This window comes from Protopterus annectens, chromosome 2.part2 (genome assembly GCF_019279795.1).
Source record: "Protopterus annectens isolate FY-2018-M chromosome 2.part2, PAN1.0, whole genome shotgun sequence".
Lineage (NCBI taxonomy): Eukaryota > Metazoa > Chordata > Ceratodontiformes > Protopteridae > Protopterus > Protopterus annectens.
The window spans coordinates 843394819-843409673 of record NC_056730.1 but is presented as its reverse complement, the minus strand read 5'-3'; the positions used below and the strand labels follow the sequence as shown (position 1 = coordinate 843409673).

The 14855-nt window shown below is 41.7% G+C and overlaps 3 non-coding genes across 3 annotated transcripts; 1 reads left to right on the top strand and 2 right to left on the bottom strand.

Moving 5' to 3' along the window:
• Positions 1 to 12196: 12196 nt before the first annotated feature.
• On the bottom strand, positions 12197 to 12268 carry TRNAQ-UUG. The gene has a single exon. It is a non-coding gene; the product is annotated as a tRNA-Gln (tRNA).
• A 641-nt stretch (positions 12269 to 12909) lies between these two features.
• On the top strand, positions 12910 to 12991 carry TRNAS-UGA. The gene has a single exon. It is a non-coding gene; the product is annotated as a tRNA-Ser (tRNA).
• Positions 12992 to 14587: 1596 nt separating this feature from the next.
• TRNAQ-UUG lies at positions 14588 to 14659 on the bottom strand. The gene has a single exon. It is a non-coding gene; the product is annotated as a tRNA-Gln (tRNA).
• Positions 14660 to 14855: the final 196 nt, after the last annotated feature.

Below are 14855 nucleotides of genomic sequence, written 5' to 3'. Positions count from 1 at the left end.
GTAACAGTATGGGGTGTAGTACCATTAGCCATCATCATCATGCATCATGTGGTCACTCAAGGCCACTAAAGTGTGCTAGACCACCGCCTAGCAAGCTGTACCTGAACCGCAGTGCCGTGGCTAAGTTCACAATTACACAGCCAAGTTGCACAAGGGTATGTGAGGTGTCCAATAGGGAGCATTGCCTAACATGACTGTGTTATGTGTTGAGGAGTGTTGCACAGCCCCATGCTAGGCCCCTACCCCTCAGGCATGGTATGTGTGGTGTGTGGATGACATGTGGGATACTGAAGTGTGACCTGCCAGCGTGTGTCTGGTTACACTATGTGTAGCATGTTGAGGTGTACTGCGCATGACAAACGTGTTATGTTGTGTACATGTGTGTCAGCTATGCCTATCCAATGTGCAGTACAGTGTTGCCACATTTGTGTCTGATGCTCTCTGCATTGCATGTGAATGAGGCAGCTACTGACATTACTGAGATGTTTCACGTCTCACAGCAAGCATGCACAGCATGCATTATGCGTAGGTGTGTTATGTGTACATGGCCTACACCTCACCTATGACATGCACAGTTCAATACCAAGTTTAAAGTGCTAACACACTCACCAGCATGTAATGTCTGCCCTGCTGTCACACCAGAGGGACCTGCAAGAATATGACACAGTTTGTCAGTGGCCACACCTGTGGCATTGCTACTGTTAGTGTGCTAAACTACAGTAGAACAACAGGCATAGGTGTACAGATACTATTCAAATTATCAGTATTGCACACAATAGGCAGCACAACTGCTAAACACAGTACACATCTCACACATGCATAATCTAACAATACAGGTAACAGTAGTCTACAGCTAGGGCATGTTACCTGCACGCTCCATGTCACTATGCTGGGTGGCTTCGGCCTCCATGACGACACATGTCTGATGTTGTTGTTGCTGTAGGCCAGGGGCCACCACACGTAGCAGCAGTTCCTCCACTCTGGTGAGGGGGGATGTATGGCCACCCCACCACCTGTGGCAAGCTGTTGTCTTTGGATATCAGATGCACGCCGCCGGACATGTCTGATTAAATCACTGCAGTGATGGCGTACCTGCTCATATGTCCGGTTATGCATGCCTATGTCATTTACCCGATGAACAAGTTCTTGCCACAATGCAGTACATTCCTGCTGGTGCTGGCTGGCCCTTGAAAACAGCAGGGTATAGTGCTGTACCAGGCTGTGGTGGATTTCCTGTTCCTCTGCAGCTGTGTAGCAGGGGTTTCTGTGAAGAGCCATAAGCCTGGAAGATAAGTAAACGTTATGTGTGAGCAAGTCATGTGGCACGCTTAACATTATACAGTACAGATATCAGTTAACTACCATATATAGCATCTATTCATCTGTTAGAGGATACACACATTCAATACCACATATCAGTGCTCAGCCCACAACTGGCTGACAGCACCTGCCACACTCCATATGACACACCAGTATACACCAGTACTCGGCTCACTGTTTGGGATCCAATGCACAGCCTGGCCAGAGGGGTACATATCAAGCTGATGCATGCAGATATGTCATCCATTGCAATGAATGTGAAGTACAGTTACAGTATAACCAGTAACCCACCATAGTCATTGATGCCATACCCCTACCTAACATATGTGCACAGTTGTTAATATAGCTGGCATACTGCTGTAACAGAGTATACATGTTGCTAGGTACACACGCAAACCCTGCATCACACATGTGATTGCAGACATGGTACAGGCATCATTACACACACATCAGACATTCATACCATACACAAATGTATGCTAACACAGATGAGCATTTGCTATGTACCTTACAGTACTGTGTGCCCCTACCTACAGATACCTATGCCTGAGGAATGTAATCTGTGCAGACTGCAGGAAACACACAAGACAGTGTTACCAGGGAATGTGAACATACACCATACTGTGCTGTTTACGCCTACAGATTCAGGTGGTACAACAGTTCTAATGTCAGATGGAGTCACCAGCAGTACCACTTACTGAGCACACATGTATTGCGTCAGCCTATGATGGGACACCACAGTCTTACACAAGGACCTATGTCACAACATATACCATCCTACTATGTCTGCATCCCAATAACTGACACATCTTTCTCTGGCCTCACACATAGGACACAAATGACCATGACGGAAACAACCTCACTCCTAGCTATCACACCATTACAGACCTTGCACACATTCACTGTCACACTCATTCCACCTCACATAGCTGGTATTGCACTGTGTACATGTCTGTGTGCATTGTGTCATAAGTAGGTAATACGCTATTGTCCCTGGGGCCTACAGCAGCCTAGCCATATGTTACCCTGGCCTGTGACACACATGTAATTAGATTTCACTTCCTTCTGTCAACCGGATACACAGAGGTGATTCCCAGGGCATGTTACCTATCCCCCAGACAATCATCAGGGGTATGTCTGACATCTGCTACTGAGGAGCCTTGTTTGTTCATGCTGGGTGGTTTACTCCAGAGTATGGCATATTTGCCAATAGGAACCTATCCCTCCAGCATGTGCTGTTTAGTGATGTTGCATGCACTAGGGACCTAGGCCATTTAGCCCGGTGGGATTGTGAGGTGTTGACATGGTGGTTGTCTGACTGCTATGGGTGTGGCATGCCTCTGTATGTTTGGCAGAAGTATCCTCTGGATGGCCGGTATACAACGTACTGTAGCTGTGGTTATGTGAGTCAGTCTGCAATGGGTATGTGTATCAGGGCAGTATTACCCTTTGTGAGATATGTCTGTGGACTTTCCACTTGCTGTAGTTGTCATGTGAGGTACATACCCCATAGGGCATTGTGATGAGTACAGGGGAACACTGACCTATATTTCCGTACATGACACATCGTTTGTGATTACACATACCACTAGACAGATTACAAGACTAGTGTGGCACTGTGAATATCAGAGGGGAGGCTACTGTCCACCTGTGTCCCATGTTCCCTTCTGACACCTTCAGTGTTAGTCAGGCAACCACCTATCTGGTAGTTAGTGGGTAAAGTGTTTTGGAATGGGGAATGGCATTGCAGTATCAACACTGGTGTTCAGTCCATGCCTTGGTCACCAGGCACCCATTGCAATACGTCTGACCCTGTGGCTCCCTCTCTCACTATATATATATATATATATATATATATATATATATATATATATATATGAATATTTATATAATATTTATATACATATACATTTATATATCACTCTATATATATATATCTATATATATATATATATATATATATATATATATATATATATATATATATATATATATATATATATATATATATATATATATATATCCATAGATATCCATATATATCTGTATATATCTATATATCTCTATATATATCTTGGTATATGTCTCATATCTGAAGCTGGGTTGTAGCCAGTGAAATGCATGTTGCACTAAAACCTGACTGTTGCTTCTTCAAGTACACTCTTCTCAGTGTGTAAGTTTACTCACACCTCCTAATGCTAACACTGGACACATGGGAGTATGTACTTTCTTTTGGAATTAGGAAATTAACTGGCATACAACAGTAGTTATTGCAATGTATTCCTATGGCTTTCCTATTTTCCCTTTACTTTCAGTCCTTGTAATGCATGTCATATTTCTTTCAGCACCAAGTAATTGTATATGTGCTGTAGCTTAGTGGTACATCATGCAGACTGGTGAATCCAAAGTGTGGGGTTTGAGACTGACAAGGGTATTTTATTTTGCTGCTGAGCAATACAAGGGCCTTGTCACACAGAGTGACAAAGGCACTTTGAAGCAGTTGTAAGCGAGTTGGTGCGGTTTGCGCAATGCTTAGCAATGCTAAGCAACGCTTAGCTTAGCTTAGTGTATTTTAGCAATGCTAAGCTAAGCTTAGCTTAGCTCATTTTATGCTAGCAATAGTAAGCTAAGCTTGGCGGAGCTTATCATATCTTAGCAATGTTAAGCTAGGCGCACACATGCGCACACCAGTGCAAACCCGCTTACTACTGTTTACAAGTGCTCACTCCCGCTAACCCCCGCGCTCATGTCTTTGACAGAAAAGTAAATGGGGAGATAGGAATGTGGTGATAAAGGGTGCTCAAAGAGGGGAAGACAGTAGGGAAAATAGCTTGGGATGCACACGATGGGTGTGGAGAAGGTCCATAGCTGCCCATTTCTTTACCAGCAACAGCTGTGCATATGCAATAAATTAGGTGGGATATTTGAAACCTTCCACCCCTGAGAGAGTGGTGAGGACATCTAAGTATGTTGTCCTACCAATTATGAATATCAGGCACATGCACTGTTTGTGAACAGCTATACTGTCATTAGTACGTTACTCACATCTGAACAGTTTGTGGTTTGTGTTGGCATTAGCACAGTCTGCTCAGGACAACTGGACATATTTCTGTACTGTGCATGCCTACCTACACCCTTGGTTGTGCCTGACTACATGGGTATATAGTACCTTTGGGTAGGGGTGCAGAACTGCAGTGTGCATTATTTATTATCGTGTGATGTTTATCTTGCTGAACATGCAGAGTTGCTGTGTACCTGTAAGTCTATGAAGGCTTGTAGTCCATCTGAGTAGCTCCCACCTGTGGACGTTTCCAGATGGTAGGCAGAGGTCAGCCTAGTATTCTTTGACTGTGCACCACAGCAGTCTTTTCAGCACCTGAACAATGGCATTGTCACAGGTGGTTGCTAGCAGTACATGGCTACATCTTTTGCTATTTTTATTTATTTTTATTTTTTTTATTTATTTATCATTTGTTGACCGGGAATGTCCGACTAGGTTCCACAGAGCCTGTTTTCAGCGGAGGCCTGGGGAGAAATGCTCCAGATGCATGTCTTTGGAATGTGGGAGGAAACCGGAGTACCAGGAGGAAACCCACGCAAACACAGGGAGAACATGCAAACTTCACACAGAAGGCACCCCAGCAGAGAATCGAACCGGTAAACCTCTTGCTGTGAGGCGACAATGTTAACCGCTGCACCACTGCACAGCCCAGGCTGCACCACTGCGCCGCCCACTATTTCTGTGTTGTACTTCTACATAAGGGCATGCTTGTGGAATTCATTCTACAGCTATTTGCAGAGTATGTAACAGCAGACAAGCTGATATGCCTGTGTGTTTCTGACTCTTCCAGGCCTCAGATACTCTCACGTGTATATTTGAATGGCCTCAGGGAAAGGTACATATAACTGGGATACACCTGTGATATAGTTCTGACATTTTTCAGTTCAGACTTTGGGTGATTCAGAGCATTTCTATTACTACACCTTTTCTGACGTGAAAGCGGTGTCTACTCTCACTTATTGACATTTATTATGAAGTGAGATTCAACATCTTTCTGCCTACTGTTAGTACATTTCACAGGGAGTCAGAGGGGTACAGCTAACATTTGTTTACTAATCAGGGTCAACACTGTAGAGCAGTCACTGTTAGGAGGTCTAGCCTGTGACCTATGCTAATATGCCAGTGTGTATCCTGCTCTGATACTGTGTGGGGTTTGTAAGCTGCTACTGTAACCTTATTCCCTACTAGCAAGGCTGATTCTCTTTTCACAGTCATGTCATGCAATTCAACAACACCCGCTGGTTAAGGCCCACAGTACAAGATTTGTGTTATGGCATTCCTATTTTCCCTTTACATTCCCTCATAGTAATGCATGATATATTTATTACAGCACCAAGTTGTTGTATATCTGCTGTGGCTCAGTGGTAATTCATGAAGTCTAGTGGTCCGGGGTTCGAGACTGACAGGGGTATTTTATTTTGCTGATGAGCAGACTACAGGCCTTGTCATACAGAGTGTCCAAGGCACTTTTAAGCAGTTGTAAATGGGTTTGGCGATGCTTAGCTACACTTATCTACGCTTAGCTAAGCAGACACAAGCGCACACCTGCTGACTACTGCTTAAAAGTGCTTACTCCCGCTAACACACGCGCTAATTTCTTTTAAAGAAAAGAAAATGGGGAAATAGGAAAGTGGTGAAAAAGGGGGCACAAAAAGGGTAGGACAGTAGGAAAACAAGCTCAGAATGTGCAGGAAGGATGTAGGGAAGGCCCATAGCTTCCAAATTCTTTACCAGCAACAGCTGTGCATATGTTAGAAATCTAGAGTGAGATTTGAAACCTTCCACCCCTGAGAGATGAGTGAGGACAACAAAGTATGTTGTACAGCCAATTGTAATTATCAGTTTACATGTCCAGCAGACATGTGTGCAAAATGGGCAGCTATGTATGGGGCGTAATTTTTTTGCTGGTACAGATTGCCCTTTTTTATTTTTTTTTTCAGGTAAGAGTGGAATGTGAGGTAAAGGAAGTAGGAATATTGAGGGAGGTGGGTTGGGGAGGTTAACAGACAGACAAACAAGATGCATACAGGGGTGGAGTATGACACATTTGGTGGGTACACACAATTGACGGGGACGGATATTTGGATATCGCAAGCCCATGAGCCCACAGATGGCAACAGTGGAACTGAGATCCTCACCCATGAGCAGGTACCACTGTGCCTTCACAGCCCAGACCGAGGCTGTGCTGGGGGCTGGATAGGAGGAGCAGGCACACCTGTAAGTTGTGCCACTCTCGCCTCAAGCTGGCATAGGGGATCAGTCACGGAACGCCTGATTTCACTATGCACCACAGACCGGACCCTTTGGAGGGTGAGTGGAGGCTCTCCTCCAGCCACGCTTGCAGAGGGGGGGATGAACCCCATCCCCTGCAATGCTTCCAGCCGATGGTGACACAGGGCCACCGGAGGAGGAGGTCCCAGGCTGGGCACTGGTGCCAGGTGCAATCGCCAGCTGAGGTGGGAGAGGTGGGTCCGCTGGGACCCGCCTTCCCAGTTGTCCTATGTTTAGCAGTATTTAATGGCATTTTGGGTTAGTAACAAACAACACCATTCCAAATTAGTTGTAACAGCATGCATTAGTATTCCCATTAACCAAACACACATGAATTCCAAACGTTGAACAGCAAGCATAACACATGCATATTTAGAACAACAGTGGACATTCCAACAGCATGCAGGGTTGATTGGTGGCAACAGGCCATCAGGTTTGGATATGTGAACAGGGCACATGCATCAACGTACATGCAGATATGTATAAACCAACAGGACAAATGTCCATAGGAATTAATTGTGAATACACATACCCAGTTTGGTGTGGAATGGCATCATTTGTGAACATAACATAGGGTGGTAAAATATTACATTAACAACTTAAAATACCTATACGTATACTTTACATTCCTACTAGATGCAGATATATATCCACTACATGTATTAGTACAGTTCCCTGTATGTAACCTTAGAAATGTTGGTGATGGAGATGTTACTGCTACATTAATATACATTCCGTTTGTATTCATCCTGCTACATTTGAACAGTTATGTACAGTTCTAGTAGCACACTGACATTTGTGGGATCACAAGCACAAGCTGCTCATGTACCAGATTAACATGTACATACTATATATGAAACAGATGAGGAATATAAACATTCTTCTGAGATACTGGCATTCCCATCAGCCAGTTTATATGGGCCTAGACAACTGTGGATGTTCAGCATTTCATACAAGTATACTATCTCCATAATGCAAGGGTAGAACAACATATCCAAAATGTGGGACAGACACAGTCCAGGTATTGTACTTTATTAAAAACATTTCACTCTTTGGTTGTGGCTGTCTCATTCATTTCATTATGTAGTGCATGCAGTTTACCTTTATTCCAGACTTCTTACACCTTTATTGGTAGCTTCAAACTCTGTCTCACACTCTCTCACTTATTTTATATTTACATTTCAGGATGGTACTTATTTACAGGCTTTATTAACATTTAATACTGGGTTACAACAATCCTTTCCAGATGACTCACTTATTTCATATGACAGTATATACAAGGATGTATTCAAGACTTGTCTGTCCTTTATTGATGGATTAGAACACTCATTTTCAGGCTGAAGCAGTTATCTGATATTATAATGCAGGTGGAAACTCTATTTGAGACTTGTTTACTCTTTATTAATGGATTATAATACTCTTTTTCAGGCTGCATCACTTATCTGATCTTAGAATACTAACGGAAGCTTTATTCCAGGCTTATTTGACCTTTATTACTGGGTTACAACACTGAACTCTTTTACAGGCTGTCTCACTTATATTCTATAATAATATCAGCTGAATAATTACTAACCTGCCTGGTGGCGCAGCCTTAACAGCCTATCAGTATAGGCTTGCCGATTTGCAGAACAAACACCTGCAGCTGTAATATAAATGAAGGGATATTGGAACATACCTATCCATACTATAGAATAGGATAGCATTTCTTACATACTTAATTGCATGGATACTTACTCAGTAGTGGGGCATTGGGCATATGACGGGCCTCCTGGATCCATCGGTTCAGTTGGTCCTCCTTTTGACGCTTCAGGTCTGCATGGTGGTGACAGACCTGCTCACCAATCCTGGGAATGCCTGTGGCACTGATAAGATCATGTGCCAACTGGTTCCAAGCCTCTGCCTTGTATGCTCCCCATTGAACCTGGCCCTGCATGAGTCAGCCTTCATGTTGGTGGACTAGGAGCCAAACTATATATTTAGACTCCTCAATGCCCCACCTTTGCGCTCTAAAGCGATTACCCTCTCTGACGCCTGCCATCCTGACTGCAAGTGGGTACCACAATCAGTTATGATGAGTATTCCTGCCTATGGAGCTTAAATATGCCACATTTCCCGCACTTTTTTGTGATTGGCCATTTTTGAGAATTCTAAGCTGACTGCAGACCTGCTTAGTAATGGTTAATCTACCATTTCTATGTATATGTATGCTAATAGTGGCTACTTCTCCTACGCTGGCATGGCTTAGTGGTTCTGTGGTTTGATTAAGATATGCAGGGTCCTGGGTTTGAACCTTGTCACTCTTTACTTTAATACTGTCTAGACAGGCTAGGTGGTGTGGCTGCATTTAAGCAACCTAGCTCTACATTGCTCCCCGGTGCCCTGCTTGGTGTGGCGCACATGTCCACGCAAACACATTGCGCTGGGTAAAGAGCTTTTAACCTTTGGGCAATGCTATTGCGCTGGGTAAAGCGCCATTACACTATAAGCAACTCTGTTTAGCTGGATGAAGTGCTATTAAACTATGGGCAACTCTGTTTAACTGGATAGAGCACTAGTAAACTATGGGCACCTCTGTTTAAATGGGTATAGTGCTATTAAACTATGGGCAGCTCTGTTTAGCTGTATAAAACATTGCTTAACAGGAAGCTATTATATATCTGGGTCTTTTAAAAATATATATTTTGTTCGCTGATACAATGGCCATGTCACTGCTTTTAATAACATTTTAATCATATTTGATTGGTATTATTTCAAATACTAATTAAAAACATAAATAAGAAGGGGAGTACTGGGACTCGAACCGTGAATGCCTTCTCTTTGTGCATACGCTCTACCATTACGCGATTACTATTTGGATTAATTTGCATAAGTAGTTCTTATATGCTCTTCAATGTCACAATTGCTAACTGTGGTTAAGCAATGGGCACACCTGTGCAAACAAGCGCAAATACGGGCAGCTATATCATGGATTTAAAAAAAATCATAATTTTTTCCATTTTATAACTCTGATGGGGGTTTACAGTGTCAGGGAGTGTGGTGTTGGGTGCATGTACGTTTGAGCGGACTGACTCTTGTCTGCTGACATTATGCTTTTTAAAAGCTTGCAGGGGCATGGACTTTTAGACTGCTCGACAGTCGGACACGCCCCATGCTTGCCTACTCAGTCCATGTAAGAGTTACGGATGAGTCAGCATGCCCTCATGAATATTCATGGCACGCTGACGTCATACCGTTAAACTGAGCGTCCAAGTAAGACATGTTAAGTCTTACACGGAGGTTTCGTGAATCCGGCCCTAAGTTTTCTACTCTTCTGTCAAAGGTCTTATGACACAGCTTGGATGAGGACCTGAGATATAATAATCAATGTTGTGAAGAAAATGATTCTAGAAGACGATTACTACCTTGTTTATCCTGTATAATCCATTGCACAATTTTGGAAAAGTGCACTCTAATCTTAAGGCAAATGTAAATAACAGCTTTGAAAAAGTTGTGCATGATTAAACGAATAACTCACTGGGGAAACTGGAATGTTTTCTTGAGAATTTTACAGATGTGCCCTTTACTTCTGATCTCTTCATACTCTGATTTGCCATTGTCCTCAGACGTTCTCCTTCTATACAACCCTTATAAGCTAAACAGTCTCACACCTAAAATCTTTTCTAGTTATTTGTAAAATCATACCTATGTGACCTTCCCATCCATTCTCTTGCAACAAGGAACTTCCCGCAAGCATCTGCCACACAACTCTGTGTCAATCCAGTACAGCAATCTTATCCAACACAAGCAGTATTAATCCTGCAACTGTACTTCAGCTCTTCAGCAAGGTAAGTTAACACTGTGGCTAGCAGTTGTTATTTCTGACCTAGTGCTATCTCCTAAATATCCTTTGCCCATGCCATCTTCCTCTCAACGGAACCCGCAGAGTCACATTGCTCCTATACATTTTACTTGCTGTACCCTAAAATGGTTTTGTGTTTTGCTTTAGTTTGTCTTTACATCAGACACCTTGTAGTGTTGCAACTTATCCGATCAAGTGTTTTCTTTGAATCCATCATTTCTACTTTTAATTTGGTTCTTGGGTCATCCATTTAAAATCCTGGTAGCATTTGCTTCGGTTTAATAAAACTACTTTACTCACTTAGTTTTCTCCTCTTCTGTCAAAGGTCTTATGACACAGCTTGGACGTGGACCTGAGATATAATAATCAATGTTGTGAAGAAAATGATTTTATTATACGATTACTACCTTGTTTATCCTGTATAATCCATTGCACAATTTGGGAGAAGTGCACTGTAATCTTAAGGCAAATGTAAATAACAGCTTTGAAAAAGTTGTGCATGACTAAACGAATAACAAACTGTGGAAACTGGAATGTTTTCTTGAGAATTTTACAGATGTGCCCTTTACTTCTGATCTCTTCATACTCTGACTTGCCATTGTCCTCAGACTTTCTCCTTCTATACCACCCTTATAAGCTAAACAGTCTCACACCTAAAATCTTTTCTAGTTATCTGTAAAATCATACCTATGTGACCTTCCCATCCATTCTCTTGCAAGGAGGAACTTCCCGCAAGCATCTGCCACACAACTCTGTGTCAATCCAGTACAAGCAATCTTATCCAACACAAGCAGTATTAATCCTGCAACTGTCCTTCACCTCTTCAGCAAGGTAAGTTATCACTGTGGCTAGCAGTTGTTATTTCTGACCTAGTGCTATCTCCTAAATATCCTTAGCCCATGCCATCTTCCTCTCAACGGAACCCGCAGAGACACATTGCTCCTATAGATTTTACTTGCTGTACCCTAAAATGGCTTTGTGTTTTGTTTTAGTTTGCCAAATTAATTTGCATATATGACAGGTAAGCATTAAACAACTTCCATATATTGAGGTATTTCTGCCATATGTTGCAGTTTTGCAGTAGATTTCATGCGTTGTTATTTTGTGGCTGTTATAATAGTGCATCTCTGAAAATGGTATTTTGTCTTATACTATGCAGCAATCATTTAAAAAAATACAAGTACTCAGGGAAGAAAATGTATTGAAGCAGTGAGTGATTAATCAGTGGCATTATTTTCCACCCAAATGCAGAAGGGAGCAGGAGGCAATATTTCATAGCTCTTGCCTGGCTGAGTTTCCAACTCTTTCAGAGATGTCAGAGTCAAAATGCACTTTTGACTGTCTAGAATTCAAGAGAGGAACACAAATGTTAGTCAGAGTACTTAGGGACATTGAGATAAGATATACATACTCCTCAGTACCCATTAAGTCTTTATTTAGAAGAAAGCCAACATGGTGATCATTACAGCATCAAATGAAGACCGTTGCAATTCTGATTCCTTTCTCAGTTTTCCATATTCAGCATGATATCTCATAAATCTTTCTTCATCCTTTAGTGAGCTTGTCCTAAATACTTGTTAATGTTTACAGGAGGATTCAGAATTTTTTCATTTGCTGTTATCCATTCTTCACTGTGCGCTTGGCAGGAGTGATTGGAAAAAAACTGTTTCCAGAGCTGCGTGTAATGACAAAACTGAAAGATCAAGAGCTTCCACTGAGATTTGAACTCAGATCACTGGATTCAAAGTCCAGAGTGCTAACCATTACACCATGGAAGCAGCTCAGTTCTGACTTTTAAGGAGGCACCAAAAAAGAGTCCCTTTCTTGGCCCATAAGAAAGGGAAGTGTACTTCTCCTGCCGGTTCATACAATATTTATTTATGTATTACTTCTGACAGCAGAATAATGATAATAGCATATGCAGAGACTTCTGTTCAAGCATGCACACTCTTACACAGGCACAGGAAGATCAGAGAAGAAACAGATGATGCTATAAGTCTGTTGTAAGTCTCTTCAGTGCTTCAGTCTTGTAGAGAAGCAAGTTGACCTGATGGAATTGCTGACATATTGCAAAGAAAGGCAAGAAAGCTCCTCAGACAGATTTTCCTGCATATCTCATTGTCGAGGTATCAAAAGTCCAGGACATTCATAGGTTGATCATCTTATGTATGGCGTTTATATATGTTTATATTTCCTTTTATCAGCTCATTAATATGGTTTTCCATGAGTGCCAGATCCATTTCCATGTGAGGAAATAGTAAGAAAAGCTTCTTGTGTTAATCATCATAATGTACACCTCCCATGTACGGCGCATGACTGAAACATGTAACATTATTCAATGTTGAGGCTATTCTCCATGCAAAGCTACTAAATGCTTCTGCTACAAAAACGCTTTCTCTGCAGGGCAGCAATGGGTGTTGTAATCGTGGCCGAGTGGTTAAGGCGATGGACTTGAAATCCATTGGGGTTTCCCCGCACAGGTTCGAATCCTGTCGATTACGTTGGTGTTGTTTTACCATCTCTTCTCTCTCTGAGACATATGTCTTTACATCAGACACCTTGTAGTGTTGCAACTTATCCGATCAAGTGTTTTCTTAGAATCCATCATTTCTACTTTTAATTTGGTTCTTGGGTCATCCATTTAAAATCCTGGTAGCATTTGCTTCGGTTTAATAAAACTACTTTACTCACTTAGTTTTCTCCTCTTCTGTCAAAGGTCTTATGACACAGCTTGGACGTGGACCTGAGATATAATAATCAATGTTGTGAAGAAAATGATTTTATTATACGATTACTACCTTGTTTATCCTGTATAATCCATTGCACAATTTGGGAGAAGTGCACTGTAATCTTAAGGCAAATGTAAATAACAGCTTTGAAAAAGTTGTGCATGACTAAACGAATAACAAACTGTGGAAACTGGAATGTTTTCTTGAGAATTTTACAGATGTGCCCTTTACTTCTGATCTCTTCATACTCTGACTTGCCATTGTCCTCAGACTTTCTCCTTCTATACCACCCTTATAAGCTAAACAGTCTCACACCTAAAATCTTTTCTAGTTATCTGTAAAATCATACCGATCTGACCTTCCCATCCATTCTCTTGCAACGAGGAACTTCCCGCAAGCATCTGCCACACAACTCTGTGTCAATCCAGTACAAGCAATCTTATCCAACACAAGCAGTATTAATCCTGCAACTGTCCTTCACCTCTTCAGCAAGGTAAGTTATCACTGTGGCTAGCAGTTGTTATTTCTGACCTAGTGCTATCTCCTAAATATCCTTAGCCCATGCCATCTTCCTCTCAACGGAACCCGCAGAGTCACATTGCTCCTATAGATTTTACTTGCTGTACCCTAAAATGGTTTTGTGTTTTGCTTTAGTTTGCCAAATTAATTTGCATATATGACAGGTAAGCATTAAACAGTTTCCATATATTGAGGTATTTCTGCCATATGTTGCAGTTTTGCAGTAGCTTTCATGTGTTGTTATCTTGTGGCTGTTATAATAGTGCATCTCTGAAAACTGAATTTTGTCTTATACTATGCAGCAATCATTTAAAAAAATACAAGTACTCAGGGAAGAAAATGTATTGAAGCAGTGAGTGATTAATCAGTGGCATTATTTTCCACCCAAATGCAGAAGGGAGCAGGAGGCAATATTTCATAGCTCTTGCCTGGCTGAGTTTCCAACTCTTTCAGAGATGTCAGAGTCAAAATGCACTTTTGACTGTCTAGAATTCAAGAGAGGAACACAAATGTTAGTCAGAGTACTTAGGGACATTGAGATAAGATATACATACTCCTCAGTACCCATTAAGTCTTTATTTAGAAGAAAGCCAACATGGTGATCATTACAGCATCAAATGAAGACCGTTGCAATTCTGATTCCTTTCTCAGTTTTCCATATTCAGCATGATATCTCATAAATCTTTCTTCATCCTTTAGTGAGCTTGTCCTAAATACTTGTTAATGTTTACAGGAGGATTCAGAATTTTTTCATTTGCTGTTATCCATTCTTCACTGTGCGCTTGGCAGGAGTGATTGGAAAAAAACTGTTTCCAGAGCTGCGTGTAATGACAAAACTGAAAGATCAAGAGCTTCCACTGAGATTTGAACTCAGATCACTGGATTCAAAGTCCAGAGTGCTAACCATTACACCATGGAAGCAGCTCAGTTCTGACTTTTAAGGAGGCACCAAAAAAAAAAAAAAAAAAAAAAGAGTCCCTTTCTTGGCCCATAAGAAAGGGAAGTGTACTTCTCCTGCCGGTTCATACAATATTTATTTATGTATTACTTCTGACAGCAGAATAATGATAATAGCATATGCAGAGACTTCTGTTCAAGCAAAAGCAACAACCCTCTT